This window comes from Nyctereutes procyonoides, unplaced genomic scaffold (assembly GCF_905146905.1).
Source record: "Nyctereutes procyonoides isolate TBG_1078 unplaced genomic scaffold, NYPRO_anot_genome, whole genome shotgun sequence".
NCBI classification, from domain to species: Eukaryota; Metazoa; Chordata; class Mammalia; order Carnivora; family Canidae; genus Nyctereutes; species Nyctereutes procyonoides.
Genome location: NW_026575051.1, coordinates 21150366 through 21168024, shown reverse-complemented (window position 1 = coordinate 21168024; position 17659 = coordinate 21150366). Strand labels below are relative to the sequence as shown.

General features: G+C 42.3%; 1 protein-coding gene across 2 annotated transcripts in view; it reads left to right on the top strand.

The window, feature by feature from the left end:
- The window catches only part of KLHL31 (kelch like family member 31), a 140820-nt gene that overhangs the window by 77044 nt on the left and 46117 nt on the right, over positions 1–17659 (top strand). Inside the window, exon 3 of one of the 2 annotated variants that reach the window (XM_055330818.1) lies at positions 17335–17427. The exons of the other annotated variant lie outside the window; for it this stretch is intronic. The gene's annotated coding sequence lies outside the window, so the exon portion shown is untranslated. The remainder of the gene's footprint in view (positions 1–17334; positions 17428–17659) is intronic. 2 annotated transcript variants of the gene reach the window in all.

Below are 17659 nucleotides of genomic sequence, written 5' to 3'. Positions count from 1 at the left end.
TATAAGTAGCAGTGATCCAAAAGAGAGATTAGAGATGAATTTACTCCTCATCCCATCCCTCGACACGAGGAGTACTGTACAGGAACACAGTGCTTGCTCATATAGCTGAAGAACACCCCCAAAGAATTGCTTTCTAAAGTCTTTCACCTAGCTTATGGACTTCACCCTCCAATGGCACAACACACATCATTCACTTAGGATCTGTTAAGCAGCCTGCATGGGCAAGCAATTATGGGAGGCACAGGAGTAAAATACAGTTATTTCCCCCATGGGACTTACAAATCAGCATGAGAAATAAAACACACAATTGTAATACAAAGCAGGAAGTGATAGAATGTTGAGAGAAAGATACATACACAGTGATATAGGATAGGATATAGGAGTTCTTGCAAGAGAACAGTCCCTATGTTTGGGGGTTGAGGGAAAGAATGGCTTAAAGGCACTTGAGCCAGGCTGAAGCAAAAGGTAGGATTTAGTCCTGTGCAGTCAGGACCTAGCAGGGAATAGCATAAGTCGAGGCACAAGGTGGGGATCAGGAACTATGTCAAATTACAGGCTACACAGTTAGACTTACTCCTGGGGCCAGATTTTTGGGCTTAGCAATGGCATTCAAGCTGTGTTTGAAGAAGTCTGAACCACTGCAGGCCCTTCTGGAAGGCAGATGTGGGAACCTACCTTTGGGTACTACTCTTATGAAGCCAGAGGGCAGAGTGGTAGAGCAACACCTGGTGGGGCACATGGATGATGTCCAGCCCAGCAGATCCTGTAGCCCAAAGTCACAGGTGAGCACATGGAGGCCTAAGAGACCATGATGTCTAAGGCCAAGTACACTGTTAACTACCAGAGGCTGGACTTGAACTCCGGTGCATCTGATTTCAAAGCTGGTATTCTTGAATTGTAGTAGCCCTGACACCACTGCCAGAAATGTGGACATCCATTTGACAACACAGACATGTAGTTTAATTCCCATGGCACCCACTCCATTTCAGCAACCAACCTTTGGGTCATGGTGGCAGGAGATCCAGAGTGTTGGAGAATGTTACTGTAAAATGATAGGCTGGGGCAGCCTAGGTGGCTCAGCAGTTTAGCGCTGCCTTCAGCCCAGGGCATGATCCTGGAGATCCGGGATCGAGTCCCACATCAGGCTCCCTGCATGGAGCCTGCTTCTCCCTCTGCCTGTGTCTCTGCCTCTCTCTGTGTGTGTCTCTCATAAATAAATAAATAAAATCTTTAAAAAAATAAATAAATAAAATGACAGGCTGGGTCCCAGACTTGGTAAAGAAAAAGAGAATCCAGAAAGGTGCCGGGTATCTATAAAAATGGTGAAGGATCCAGGGACTGGAAGATGAAAAAAGAAATAATAATTATAGGGATCCCTGGGTGGCGCAGCAGTTTGGCACCTGCCTTTGGCCCAGGGCGCGATCCTGGAGACCCGGGATCGAATCCCATGTCGGGCTCCTGGTGCATGGAGCCTGCTTCGCCCTCTGCCTATGTCTCTGCCTCCCTCTCTCTCTCTCTCTCTCTGTGTGACTATCATAAAAAATAAAAAAATAAAAAAGAAAGAAATAATAATTATAATAATAGCATTTTAGTAAGTGCTAGTCAATACTGAAACTCTTAATGTTATCTGCATTTTCACAGCAGCTCATTGAAATGGGTATAATTAATATCATCTTTGGTGCGAGAAGTTCACTAACTTACCTAAGCTCACACAGCCAAGAGAGTGGCAGAGGCAGGATACAAATCCAGGTATTTCCAACTTTAGGGCCTATGCACAGAAACTTTACAAACCATATCTTTGAAAGATGTCAAGTAACCATAAAGAAAAGACATAGATTCTCTAAATATGAAATAAGACTCCTTAGGATTTTGGAGGATTGACTTACTGCAAAATCATGTAGCCCATGGCTATCTAGAGATGGCTTTTTGCAAGGTCACCATTTATTCTTTATGTTGGGTCAAAGTTTGCTTCCTTTCAATTTGCCTCCACAAACATACCCCCATGGATGTCCCACTGGGACACTGTTGTTAGTTCTGGCCACTGCTCATACCTACATGCCTCCCAGGTCTGCCTCCTTCCTCTTGTTCCTAGAACCGAGCAGTTCAGCTCCTGGCACTTTGGGGCTAGCAGTAAAAAGACTGAGTTCCTTGAAGCAGGCATTTCAAGGGTACCCTTAGTCTTCAGTAATAGCCTTTTTTTCCCAGTGGATTCAAAACTTTGAATTTGGAGAATTTTGTCTCTTGTGGCATCTCTCAATTGTGGATAGGGATAGTTGACACTATTCAGGACATACCTGGCTCTTAGTTCTTTATTAGTTCATTTATCTCCATAAATAACCTGATGAGATGTTACTCTGTTATCTCCAATTTGCAGGTGAGGAAACGGTTCAGGGAAGTTAATTTATCTCTTGTTTCCTGGTCACATAAATGTTGGAAGCTGGCAGAGACTGTGTTCTCAACTCTTCAAGTAGGGTTAGGGCTCATTTACAATTTACTGGAGCCCTGTGAAGACCTATAGTGCTGAAAAGTAACATGATCATCGTATCTCTGCTGGGGGGATGGTTGGTAGTCCTCGTTCTTGATGACATTCCAAAATGCATAGAACCAACATTTTTTTTCTTTGTATTTTTTTATTGGAGTTCGATTTGCCAACATGTAGTATAATACCCAGTGCTCATCTCATCAAGTGTCCTCCTCAGTGCCCATAACCCAGTCACCCCATCCTCCCACCTACCTCCCCTTCCGCTACCCTTTGTTCATTTCCCAGAGTTAGGAGTCTCTCGTGTTCTGTCATCCTCACTGATATTTCCCACTCAATTTCTCTCCTTTTCCCTTTAATCCCTTTTACTATTTTTTATATTCCCCGTATGAGTGAAACCATTTAATGTTTGTCCTTCTCCAATTGACTTATTTCACTCAGCATAATACCCTCCAGTTCCATCCACATCAAAGCAAATGGTGGGTATTTGTCGTTTCTAATGGCTGAGTAATATTCCATCGTATACATAGACCACATCTTCTTTATCCATTCATCTTTCGATGGACACCGAGGCTTCTTCCACAGTTTGGCTACTGTGGACATTGCTGCTATAAACATTGGGGTGCAGGTGCCTCGGCTTTTCACTGCATCTGTATCTTTGGGGTAAATCCCCACCAGTGCAATTGCTGGGTCATAGGGTAGCTCTATTTTTAACTCTTGGAGAAACCTCCACACAGTTTTCCAGAATAGCTGCACCAGTTCACATTCCCACTAACAGTTCAAGAGGGTTCCCCTTTCTCCACATCCTCTCCAACATTTGTTGCTTCCTGTCTTGTTGTTTTCCCCATTCTCACTGGTGTGAGGTGGTATCTCATTGTGGTTTTGATTTGTATTTCCCTGAAGGCCAGTGATGCGGAGCATTTTCTTATGTGCTTGTTGGCCATGTCTATGCCTTCCTCTGTGAAATTTCTGTTCATGTCTTTTGCCCATTTCATGATTGGATTGTTTGTTTCTTTGCTGTTGAGTTTAATAAGTTCTTTATAGATCTTGGAAACTAGCCCTTTATCTGATATGTCATTTGCAAATATCTTCTCCCATTCTGTAGGTTGTCTTTTGGTTTTGTTGATTGTTTCTTTTGCTGTGCAAAAGCTTTTTTCCTGATGAAGTCCCAATAGTTCATTTTTGCTTTTGTTTTCCTTGCCTTCATAGATGTATCTTGCAAGGAGTTGCTGTGGCCAAGTTCAAAAAGGGTGTTGCCTGTGTTCTCCTCCAGGATTTTGATGGAATCTTGTCTCACATTTAGATCTTTCACCCATTTTGAGTTTATCTTTGTGTATGTAGACCAAGAGAGTGGTCTAGTTTCATTCTAATGCACGTGACTGTCCAATTTTCCCGCACCATTTATTGAAGAGACTACCCTTTTTCCAGTGGAGAGTCTTTCCTACTTTGTTGAATATTAGTTGACGATAGAGTTGAGGGTCCACTTCTGGATTCTCTATTCTGTTCCATTGATCTATGTGTCTGTTTTTGTGCCAGTACCACACTGTCTTGATGATCACAGCTTTGTGGTACAACTTGAAATCCAGCATTGTGATGCCCCTGGCTCTGGTTTTCTTTTTCAATATTCCCCTGGCTATTCGGGTTTTTTTCTGATTCCACACAAATTTTAAAATTATTTGTTCCAATTCTCTGAAGAAAGTCCATGGTACTTTGATAGGGATTGCATTGAACACATACATTGCCCTGGGTAGCACTGACATTTTCACAACATTAATTCTTCCAATCCATGAGCATGCAATATTTTTTCATCTCTTTGGTCTTCAATTTCTTTCAGAAGTGTTCTATAGTTTTTAGGGTATAGATCCTTTACCTCTTTGGTTAGGTTTATTCCTAGGTATCTTATGCTTTTGGGTGCAATTGTAAATGGAATTGATTCCTTAATTTCTCTTTCTTCAGTCTCATTGTTGGTACATAGTAATGCCAGTGACTTCTGGGCATTGATTTTGTATCCTGCCACATTGCTGAATTGCTGTATGAGTTCTAGCAATCTGGGGGTGGAGTCTTTTGGGTTTTCTATATACAGTATCATGTCATCTGCAAAGAGAGTTTGACTTCTTTGCCAATTTGAATGCCTTTTATTTCTTTTTGTTGGCTGACTGCTGTGGGTAGGACTTCAAGTACTATGTTGAATAGCAGTGGTGAGAGTGGACATCCCTATCATGTTCCTGATCTTAGGGGAAAGGCTGTCATTTTTTCCTCATTGAGAATCATATTTGCTGTGGGCTTTTCATAAATGGCTTTTAAGATGCTGAGGAATGTTCCCTCTATCCCTACACTCTGAAGAGTTTTGATCAGAAATGGATGCTGTATTTTGTCAAATGCTTTCTCTGCATCTGTTGAGAGGATTTTTCTCTTGTTGATGTGATCTTGTTTTTTCTCTTGTTGATGTGATCTAGCATGTTGATTGTTTTACGAGTGTTGAACCAACCTTGCATCCTGGGGATAAATCCCACTTGGTCATGGTGAATAATCTTCTTTTTTTTTTAAATTTTTTTATTTATTTATGATAGTCACAAAGAGAGAGAGAGAGAGAGAGAGAGAGAGAGAGGCAGAGACACAGGCAGAGGGAGAAGCAGGCTCCATGCACCGGGAGCCCGATGTGGGACTCGATCCTGGGTCTCCAGGATCGCGCCCTGGGCCAAAGGCAGGCGCCAAACCGCTGCGCCACCCAGGGATCCCTGAATAATCTTCTTAATGTACTGTGGGATCCTATTGGCTAGTATCTTGTTGAGAAGTTTTGCATCTGTGTCCATGAGGGATATTGGTCTGTAATTCTCCTTTTTGGTGGGATCTTTGTCTGGTTTTGGAATTAAGGTGATGCTGGCCTCATAGAAGAGTTTGGAAGTATTCTGTCCCTTTCTATCCTTCAGAACAGCATTAGTAGAATAGGTATTATTTCTTCTTTAAACATTTGATAGAATTTCCCTGGCAAGCCATCCGGCCCTAGCCTTTTGTGTCTTGGGAAGTTTTTGATGACTGCTTCAATTTCCTCCCTGGTTATTGGCCTGTTCAGGTTTTCTATTTCTTCCTGTTCCTGTTTTGGTAATTTATGGTTTTCCATTAATGCATCCATTTCTTCTAGATTGCCTAATTTATTGGCGTATAGCTGCTCATAATACGTTTTAAAAATCGTTTGTATTTCCTTGGTATTGGTTGTGATATATCCTCTTTCATTCATGATTTTATTAGTTTGAGTCTTTTTCTCTTTTGTTTTTAATTAGGCTGGCTAATGGTTTATCTATCTTATTAATTCTTTCAAAGAACCAACTCCTGGTTTTGTTGATCTGTTCTACAGTTCTTCGGGTCTCTATTTCATTGAGTTCTGCTTGAATCTTTATTAACTCTCTTCTTCTGCTTGGCGTAGGTTTTATTTGCTGCTCTTTCTCCAGTTCTTTTAGGTGCAAGGTTAGCTTGTGTATTTGAGTTTTTTCCAATTTTTTGAGGGATGCTTGTATTGGGATGTATTTCCCTCTTAGGACTGCTTTTGCTGTATCCCAAAGATTTCGAACAGTTGTATCTTCATTTTCATTAGTTTCCATGAATCTTTTTAAGCCTTCTCTAATTTCCTGGTTGACCCTTTCATCTTTTAGTAGAATGCTCTTTAACCTCCATGTGTTTGAGTTTCTTCCAAATTTCTTCTTGTGATTGGGTTCTAGTTTCAAAGCATTGTGGTCTGAAAATATGCAGGGGATAATCCCAATCTTTTGGTATTGGTTGAGACCTGATTGGTGACCCAGTATGTGGTCTATTCTGGAGAAAGTTCCATGTGCACTTGAGAAGAATGTGTATTCAGTTTCATTCGGATGGAAAGTTCTCTATATAACTGTGAAATCCATCTGGTCCAGTGTATCATTTAAAGCCCTTGTTTCTTTGGTAATGTTGTGCTTAGAATATCTGTCATTTGCAGAAAGTGCCATGTTGAAGTTTCCTACTATTAGTGTATTATTATGTAAGTATGTCTTTATTTTGGTTGTTAATTGATTGATATACTTGGCAGCTCCCACATTAGGGGCATAAATATTCATGATTGTTAAGTCTTCTTTTTGGATAGACCCTTTAGGTACAATATAATGTCCCTCTTCATCTCTTACTACAGTCTTTGGGATAAACTTTAATTTATCTGATATGAGGATTTCTACCCCAGCTTTCTTTTGAGGACCATTTGAAAGGTAAATGATTCTCCAACCTTTCATTTTCAGGCTATAGGTGTCCTTAGGTCTAAAATGAGTTTCTTGTAGACATCAAATAGATGGGTCCAAAACCTTTCTTTCTTTTTCTTTTCTTTTCTTTTTTCTTTATCTAGTCCAAAACCATGCATCTCTTGATGGGATCATTTAGCCCATTCATGTTTAGAGTAACTTGAAAGATATGAATTTAGTGTCATCATAATACCTATTCAGTCCCTGTTTTTGTGGACTATTTCTTTGGGCTTCCTCCTTTTTTATAGGGTCCCCCTTAATATTTCTTGCATAGCTGGTTTGGTGACCACATATTCTTTCAGTTTCTGGTTTCTGCCTATTTTTGAAGCTTTTTTTATCTCTCCTTCTATTCTGAATGAGAGCCTTGCTGATTATAGTATTCTTGGATGCATGTTCTTCTCATTTAGTACCCTGAATATCTCCTGCCAGCCCTTTCTGGCCTGCCATGTCTCTGTGGAGAGGTCTGCTGTTAATCTAATATTTCTCCCCATATAAGTTAGGAATTTCCTGTCTCTTGCTGCTTTAAGGATTTTCTCTTTATCTTTGGAATTTGCAAGTTTCACTATTAAATGTTGAGGTGTTGAATGGTTTTTATTGATTTTTGGTGGGGGAGGACCTCTGTATCTTCTGGATCTGAATGCCTGTTTCCCTCCCAAATTAGGGAAGTTCTCAGCTATGATTTTTTCAAATGTGTTTTCTGGCCCTCTGTCCCTCTCAGCATTTTCTGGAACTCCAATTATATGTAAATTCTTCTGTCTGAGGCTATCATTTATTTCCCTTAACCTTTCATCCTGGTCTTTTAATTGTTTTTTCTTTTTTCTTCAGCTTCCTTCCTTGCCATCAACTTGTCTTCTACGTTGCTCACTCTTTCTTCCATTTCATTAACCCTCATTGTTAGGACCTCCAGTTCGGATTGCATCTCATTTAATTGATTTTTTCATTTTGGCCTGATTAGATATAAATTCTGCAGTCATGAAGTCTCTTGAATCCTTTATGTTTTTGTTTTTGTTTTTCCAGAGCCACCAGTAGCTTTATAATTGTGCTTCTGAATTGGCTTTCTGACATTGAGTTGTAATCCATATTCTGTAACTCTGTGGCAGAGAGTACTGTTTCTGATTCTTTATTTTGTGGTGAGTTCTTCCTTCTAGTCATTTTGCTCAGTGCAGAGTGGCTGTATGAGTGGGCTGAGTCAAGAATATCAACCACAACCTAAGTAAATTTCACCTTAGATGATTCTGCCAAGATCAGAGACCCAAAAATGAAAACAAAGATCAGAATGAAATAAAACAAAAGGACCACTAAAGTGAAAAACAAATTTTTAAAACAAAGTAGTAAAAAATAAAAGGCCAAGAATCCCAAAGAAGAAGAAAAAAAAAAAAAGAAAAAGAGAAGAGAAAAAAGAACAAGTAGAGAGGAAAAAAAGGAAAAAAGGTGAAGGAAAAAAATGGGGGGAGGGACTGGGAGATGGTGGTAGTGACAAAGTTGTAGTAGAAGGAGAATGTCGTCTACCTGAGGGGTCCTAGAGGGTGATCCTCTTGGTTCTGAGTGTATTAAGTTGTATGTTAGAAGATGCTCAGTCCCAAATTTATATAAACTAGAAATACTTGTAGAAAACCCCAACATTGACCACCAAAACATAAATGCGATAAAAGAGGGGGGCAGAATGGGAATGAGGAATCTCACAGAATGAACCAGTATGATATACCACTTGGTTCTGGGTGCATGCTGGTTCATATTTTAGAAGGTATCAACTTCTGCCATTGTAGAACAAAATGAGGCAGAGAAAACAAAAAACAAAAAATCTCATATATCTTCCAAAAATTAAGTTGAGTATGTTGAAGGGAATCTAGAAGTGGAAAATATATCTAAGACATGTAATTCTAGAAATATGAAAGTCAAAAAGGAAGAATCTTAAAAATGAAAGGTGGTAAAATATTGTAGTTAAGGTGGGAAAAGAGAAAAAATATTGGAAGTTTTTAGTCTGATATAAAAACGAGTACTGGAAAAAAGGGGAAAAAAGAGGGGTACCCTCTAGTTCTATATACTGTAAATCCCTCCACTTCCCCTGGAGCTTTCCAGTGCTGCTGGGTCCAGAACCTGCTCTTCCCCTCTCCTTCCAGCTGATCTTCTGGGGGAGGGGCTGCTGTGCTGACTCTCAGGTGTATGCACGGGGGGGAGCTGCCCCTCCCCCCACTGGGTGCCAGGCTCAGTGGGAGCTGGTTACCCCGTGAGGCCCATGTCCTCTGGCTGCTCCCCCCCTCCCAGGCACAGAGTGACACCAGGAGGAACAACCCCATGGCGGCGGCCAGCCCTCCAGCCCTGGAGTCAGCTCCCGCAGTAACCACCGCAGCTCCCAGTCCGCAGGGGCCTGGATGCTCCAGGGCAGGGCGGGGGGCGCTGACCTGCACAGCTCAGGGGCGCCTGTGGCAGAAGCCTCCCCGCTGTCCTGGGCCCTCCCCGCCTCCGCCTGTCCCAGGGGAGCCCACGATCCCCGCTGTGTCCCCAACGCCCTGGGTCCGGGGCCTGCGCTGCTGGCATCGCTCCCAGGGCGGTGCACCCCGAAGGCAGCAGGGCGCAGCCCCCTCCGCCCGGAGCCCCCCCGACCCCCGGCTTCTCCCCGAGGCCCCGCCGGGCGCTCCAGCCCTTTACCGTCTCGGCCGCGGGGTGTGGGGCGCTCCCCCCGGGGCACCTCCTCTGTTAGTGACCCCGGGAGGCTGGGGGCCCCACCGCCCTCCTGCGGTCCTGCCCGGGTTCCCCGTTGACCGCCTTTCCCTCCGGGAAGAGTCCGGTGCCGATTGTTAAAGTTCCCGCTTCCCCGGGCGGCTCTCCTGTCCCCGGGCTCCCGCCCCCCGTAGCCCGGCTCCTCGCGGGGGCTCCTCCCCCACTGGATTCTTTTTTATTTTATTTTTCCTCCTTCCTATCTTGTTAGAAGCCCTTCTCTTTGTAGCGTTCCAGCTTCTTTCTTTAAACCTCAGGTCGAATCGTAGGTGTGCAGGATGGTTTGGAAGTTACCTAGTGAGGTGGTGCGGCAGGGGGAGCGGAGGCCCCTGCTCCTCCTCCTGCTTGCCCCGCCTCTAGAGCCACATTTAAATCACTATTCAAAGTCACAGTTGTAGACCTGAAGGCTTATAATCCATATACCAGCAGCACCATATTATAGGGGACAGGAAAATTGACCCATATCATTTGCAGGCATAAACAGCACAGCGTCCAGTCTGCCATGTTGCAAAGTCACATTATCTAAGACAGTAGCCACAGTGGGTGGTGGTTTGTGGCTTCTCAATGGTGCATTCAGTAGCAAGATCCCCAACACACCGTGTGGTTCAGATTTGTCTTTTTTAAAATCTCCACTTCTGGGACACCTGGGTGGCTCTCTCTCTGTCTCTTATGAATAAATAAATCTTAAAAAAAAACTTCACTCCTTAGCAAATGGCCTTATCATATTTGGAATCAACTAAGATATTGACCAAAATAACAATGTTATATTTTTTATTTTAACTGTGTTATGGACAGAGGCAGAGAAAAAAATCAGATAAATAAAACTGATTTGTATACTCAGAAAGAAAAATTAAGAGGAAAAGGAGTAACAAACTCCCATTCATGAAATTCTCCTTCATGCATAGTTGAATAACACTATCTTAGTTCTCTCATCTGATTATTTCTTTAGTATGAGTTCCTGGAAGTAGGGGTACCTGGGTGCCTCAATCAGTGAGTGTCTGCCTTTGGCTCAGGTCATGATCCCAGGGTCCTGGGATTGAGCCCTATGCAGGCCTCCCTGCTCAGCGGGGAGTCTACTTGTCCCCCTCCACCTGCCTCCTCCTTGCTGGTGCTTCTCTACCACTCTCTCCCTCTCTCAAATAAGTAAATAAAACTTTTTAAAAAAATTTCCTGGAAGTAGCATCAAAGGATATTATGGGAAGGCTTATACAGCTGACCATTGAACAATAGGTTTGTATCATGTGGGTTCACTTACATGCAGATTGTTTACAGTACAGTACTGAAAATATATTTTCTCTTCCTTACAATTTTATTAATAACACTTTCTTTTCTCTAGCTTACTTTATTATAAGGATACAGGATATAATACAGACAGCATACAGAATATGTGTTAACTGACTGTTTATCAGTAAGGCTTTTGGTAAGCAGTCGGCTACTAGTAATTAGGTTGTTGGGGCATCAAAAGTTATACTGGATTTTCTACAGTAGGAGTGGCAGCACTCTTAACTCCCCTCACCCGTGGGGTGCAAGGGTCAACTGTAATACATTTCGCCAAATGGTCCTCCAAAAAGGTGTCTCCCAGCGTTCCAGAAGAGCTCGTCTCACTCACCCAGGCTGGTATTACCCAGATGTTTTCGAATTTTGCCCCTGGAATATGTTCAAATTCTCTTGGTCTATTTTTCTTTACTCCCTGCAACTGCAATGCACATGGTCTAGCCCCACCTACCACTCTGATCCCATTTCACAGTCTAGCTCATCACCGGATCAGCTCTAACTACAGGGGTCTCCACACATTTCTTTTAATATCTTTTGCCTCCACACAGTCTTTGCACATGCTGCTCCCTCCTCCTAGAATCTCTCTCCTCAGGCTCTGCCTGGCAGACTTGTACTCTTCTTCAGTTCTGCATTTGAACATCTCTTTTTCAGGAAGGCCATCCCTCTTTCCCACATGAAGATCAGACCTGTGTGAAGTGCCCTTCAAAGACACCCAACAAATAATATTTGAATAAGTGAATTAACAAATATTAACAAATAAATAGAACTTACCTTCAAGCTGCTGTTACACAGGGAATATAAGTTAAAGCTCACTAAGTAGACAGCTTGATGAAATCCTGAGGAGTCTTCTTAGCTCTCAAAAGTTTTTTCATTTAAAGAGTTTTCTGGGGGCACCTGGGTGGCTCAGCGATTGAGCATCTGCCTTTGGCTCAGGTCGTGATCCCGGGATCCTGGGATCGAGTCCCATATCAGGCTCCCCCCACAGGGAGCCTACTTCTCTCTCTGCCTATATGTCTGTCTCTCTGTGTGTCTTTCATGAATAAATAAAATCTTTAAAAAAAAATAAAAATAGAAAGTTTGCCGTTTAATTACTAGAACTCTTCTGATTCCTCTCACTATATCCCTCCTTTGTTATTAATACCCACACCCCTTCCCCTGACTTTTTCCATTGCCCTTACTCTACAACCTAACCATGGACTTCCTTCCTAACACCATGACAAATTCTGGGATCCCACCCCAGTGACTGGGGATGACCTCTTTCCAGACTATTTGACCATCTTCCTGGCTCAGACATAATCTATCATAGCCAGAGTCCAAATGAAGAAAACAATGGTGTGTGTGTGTATGTGTGTGTTTGTGTGTGTGTGTGTGTGTGTGTGTGTGTGTAGACTGGTGAATACATAGCATTAGCCAACAAACCAACCCCCTCTTTTCTTCACCATCTCTTGAGTGATTTTCTACCTGGGTAGTCACTTATTTGTCAACTCCTGAGCATGGTTTCTGTAGAAAGAGAAGATGACTTAGATTTAGAAGCAACCCAATGGCTTTTTCTATCATTTCTCCCATCAGAGTAGGTCTGCTTGACCTGGACCATATTTCAAGTTCATTATATATTTGATATAGCCAGAGAACTAATCAGATTCAAGGGTTTATATCAGGGGACTCAAAATGACTCCCTCTAGGCCAAACCCAATCCCATACAAAGTTTATTTGTCCAGAACAGCGCATAAGTGTATGTCTGCAGGCAAGGCGTGCCCTCTCTAGCCTGCCGTGGTGCCTCCACATCAATGCTGCCCTACAGAGAAGCCAGCACCCAATTCCCATACACATCTCCCATCAAGGAGCCCCTGGGATAGAAGGCAGCAGATTATACTAATTTTTCCCAGTGCTGATAACAATGACTACTCTTCCCACACATATATTTTCCTTTATTTGTTATTGTGAGATCTTTTTACCTATCCCTATTATTTTAAGAGGTCTTATAATATTTTCTTTCCAGTCTTTCCTTCCACTCTTCATCATACATTCCTTTCCACTATTCACTTGGCCACAAATTCCAATTGCTTTGGAGCCTGGCCCTGTCCACAGTTTTTGTAGAGAGGGTGCCAGCTTGAATCATGAGATGTGACTTTATTCTGGACTCTGCCCTCGAAAAGCTATGCGATGTTGGGCAGGTCAGCTTGGAGCCCCAGCACCCACTCGTCCATCCCAAAGTGAAGAAATAGGAATAGATGACCCACTTCCCTATCAACTGTCACATGTTGCACTTCTGTGGTTTATTTATTTATTTATTTGATTACAATCCAAATAGAAGAAAATGTCAGAAGAAAAGTAACATTCACTTCATTTACTCAACGGTTATTAGTTGAACAATGAGTAAGTTCTGGGCTATAGCAGAAAGATGGATGACGTCACTGGCTCTGCTAGAGGGAGAGAGTAAGCAAATCAACAAAGATTATTATGTCAGGTTGCGATACACTCTATAAAGGAAAGGATGCGTGGTCACTTCATAGAGAGCCACTGAGTAATGACTGTTGTGGCCAGAGAGGGCATCTCTAAGAAGATGACATCTGAGCTGTGACCTGAGGCTGAACTTACTGACAGGCTGTGGAGATGCAGGTAGGCAGCAGGAATTCAGAATCACTCTTGGGTTTCTGGACAGAGGGGCTGAATGGACACCGTGTCACAGAGTTGTTGTAGTAGATCCTCAGTCATAAGCATCAAGTCCAACAGCCCTTATGGTCTTCTCCTAACATTGCCCTGCTCACCGTATAGACACAGTGTTGACAGCTCTGTTCTTCCATTCAGTATGTGTTTATTAATTGCCTACTATGGGCAACTTTTAAAGTAACATGGCTATTTGGTTAATTTTAGTATAGTTGGTTTAAACAGCTTAAATTGGAGTCCACTCCATCAGTAATCTAAGTGACTGATGAAATGAATTCTTTTCTTAGCATTGGCAGGCTATTTGCAACAAATGAAGATGCCTTAGTTTCATGCCAGCTGTGAGAAAATAATTTTGGTTCTCAATCTGTAATATTCTATAAATTCACAGTGATAAGGCTTGGGAATGTCTTGCCCTTGTCCAGCTGTACAGCTCAGCTCTTAACTGAAAATTTTGTTTGCTAGAGAGGAAAGGCACACATTCAGAGGGTTCCTCTGGTGTCTGTTAGTAAGGGATATACTCAGTCTGGTCAGCTCCTTAGAACTGAATGCAGGGACAGGTCTGAGTATGCTCTGCACAGTGTTTTTATTTTTTTAGTTTTTTAAAAATGTGTATTTATTTTAGAGAGAGAGAGAGGGAGGGAGAGAGAGAGAGAGAGCACACGAGCAGGGAGAGGGAGAGAGAATTCTCAAGCCGACTCCCCATTGAGCACGGAGCCTGACAGGAGACATAGAGGGGTAGGGGTGGGCTCAATCCTAGGACCCTGAGATCATGACCCAAGCTGAAATCAAGAGTCCACAGCTTAGCCCACTTAACCCAGGCACCCTATGCACAATGTTTTTAAATACTCAAACCTCCAGGGATGCCTGGTTCGCTCAGCGGTTGGGCATCTGCCTTCTGCTGAGGGCATGATCCCGGGTCAGGGATAGAGTCCCACATCAGGTTCCCTGTGAGGAGCCTGCTTCTCCCTCTGTCTGTGTCTCTGCCTCTCTCTCTGTGTCTCTCATGAATAAATAAATAAAATCTTTAAAAAAAATAAACAAATCAATAAATATTCAAACCTCCAGCTGAGATCACTATCTAGTAAGCCTCCAGTTGTATGGAATTATGCTAATGAATTATCTGAGATCCTTCATAACTGAGGCAAAAGAAAAGTGAAGCCTGTTTAGCTGGCTTGAAGGGGGAAAAAAATGAAATCTTGACCAACTCCTGACCAATGTGTGTCCTAAAACTCAAAAATTTGGTTCTTTTATTCCACTTATGAACCCTGATTTATTCAAGTGTATAAATATTTCTGCTCTTTTAGGATTATCATTTTAAGAGTCTTCAGATAAACAGGTGCAAAGTCATTTACTGAGTTTGGCTCACTTCCAAATAGCAAAAGCTTCATCTAGACTTTGAACATTTTCAGCTGCCATTTGTGGATAGTTCTGCTCATTTCTACAAGAGCAAGGGTGGAATCCCGAGCTCATGTCCCAAGTTCACTCCCAGCTTCAGTCACGTGAATGGTTGCAGCTGGAAAGTTGTACTGGAAAGTTATCTACTTTTCATGGCTTGAGTGGCTCACACTCCTCACACTCCAGATCCTCCTCACACTCCAGATCTCACCTCCCAAGACTCCTCAAATGATGGCTATTGTACCAGAGTAATAGGGTATCAGGTAGATGCCTTTTCCCATTGTAGGCAATTTTGCTGAGGCCCAAAGAAACTGGGAAAAGTCACTACCACACCCAGCAGCTGGACTCAGCCACCTCCCCCCAGGGTTGATGGAGATGCACCAATTTGAGAACTGAAAGTTCTGCTCCCTAACCTACCCACCTCTACCACCATTTGTTATGACAGTATAAGATGACCAGGTGTTCTCCTCTCCCCAAATTCTGGACAGGAAGGGAGTCTTGCCTCCCCTTTCCTCTGTTTAAATAGATCAGATCCACCCCAGACTGAACAAGGGAAAAGAATATGGAAGAGAGCTGGCAGGGCTGAGGTGGGTGGTAGAGGGGCACCCTATACACACACGATTTGGCATGAGTTTCCCTTGGAAGGAGGGTCATTAGGACTGGCTGCCTCTCTGACAGTCCTCCACAGAGCTAGCCACCTGCTGGTGGAGGGATTGCTGCTCCCTCTACTTGGAAAACTGTGTGATGCACAGCTCCTTCTGGTCATTCATTGCTCAGTTCAAACATCATCTCTTCAGAAAGGCTTCTGCCCTCTGGATCTTAAGCTCCAGAACAAGACTATTCGTTTAGTTAGGGGAAAATGTGGAGCATCTTGGAAAGGATCTAGGGTGTCCATTTTATTACCATGGGATAGTCCTCAATAGCATCCGTTTGAAGCCTAGAAAATATAGGCTTCGTCTCAGATGTCTGGGCAGTAGAAGAATAGAAAGTTACTAAAATAAAGGAAGTACTTATGGATATTTCAGTTTGAAGATTCAAGAAATTTAAATACTGAAGAAAGTAGAGAAGATTGTTAAACAATTTATAGGTCAGGACATCTCCATTCCCACCCCTCTTGGTTATGTGTGTGGGGAGGGACAAGTGATATTTGCTACCAAAAAAAAAATTGTTTTTCTTACTAAGAAGCTGAAATCACTTTTACCAAGATGAAATATTTCTTAATGCATGTAATTTTGTGTAGACAAGTAAAATATCTGGTGTTTTTTGTCTGACTCTTTAATGACACTCTTGAGGCTAAAATTTGTACTTTGAAGGTTAGCTTATCAGACCCAACCTTCCAGGTGACATTGGCTTTGTTTGGTGTTTGATGCCCATTAAAGATTAAGCAAATCCATTGAACACTTTTTTCCATAAACTTTATCATCTCTCAAGCACACATTGGTATTTTTATCATGTCACATGCTTACTGTCACATTGTTACTGCATTCCACAAATGCCAATCACATTAATACTTGGTTTCTGTGGACAATTTAAAATAGTTTGGATATTACTTGGACTGTTTTGTTTTGGAGGCAGAAAGACAAGCCATAGTCAGCATGTAAAAATCACAGGACTGTGCATGTATGGAAGAGTTTTATAGATTACATAGCTATAGAAGCAGATTCAGCATGTATGTGCAAATATAGTTTTGAAAATAATGCATACCAGCATATTCCATCGTGAACCTTTCATCTGCACTTTGTGCTGTGGGTCAATATGATGTTCATTTTCTGTGATGCCTGTTCTATAAGTAAATCACATTTGGTCTTTTTTTTTATTCATTAACTTTTGTCCCCCATATATTATTTTGTATAAACTAAAAAGTAATCATCAGTGATAAAGAACAGGTGCTTCATCAGTTGCATGGGAGACTTAGAAAAAGTGCCTAGACTTTTGAATGTGCCTACCTAAATTTTTCCATAACTGGTTTCTTGGTATGGCCCTTAATATACATTAATTCATAATTTAGGTTCTCTATTGAATGTGACAGTCAATTCCTCTACCGACCGGGTGGACCATTATTTCAACATTGGCATTTTTATTTCATTTGTAATACAAGGGAAGCCAAAAGAAGATTTGGGTAGTACACACATGACTAGTTTATTTAAAATATGTTCAGAATCTACCAGATTCTTCAAAAGGATTCTTAAGCTCATTGCAGATGAATGGGGGAAATGTTGAGTATCATACTTTTTGTTCCTTGCATGACAGCATGCAAACATTTTGGTACAATACAAACTACTAATTTGGCTGACATTCCATGTTAAACAAACTAGATTACTTGGTGCAGTCAACTCTCGGTCATATGCCTGGTTGAACCCTACCCTACCCTGTACTTCCTTATCCCTTTTTCTTCTGTTTTCTTTTTCTACGTAGCATTGACTACCATCTGGTATGTGATTCACATTTGTTTATTGCTTGTTATCTTTTTCTCTCCTGCATTCTCCCTGGGAAGGCAGAGACTTTTGCCTGTTTTATTCATTTTTTTTCTCCTGCTCCTAGGACAGTGCCTGGCACAGAGCATTGGAGACAACCAATAAATACTTGTTGAATTCATGAGAGAAAGAATGAACGTGGGCTTCATCACCAGGAGGGGTAGGTTTTTTTGTTTGTTTTTATTTTTTATTTATTCATGAGAGACAGAGAGAGGCAGAGACAGGCAGAGGGAGAAGCAGGCTCCCCGCAGGGAGCCCAATGTGGGACTTGATCCCAGGTCTCCAGGATCACGCCCTGGGCTGAAAGCAGCACTAAACTGCTGCACCACCCGGGCTGCCCTAGGAGGGGTAGGTTTAACACTGACTTACCCCACTTACTGGTTGCAACCTGG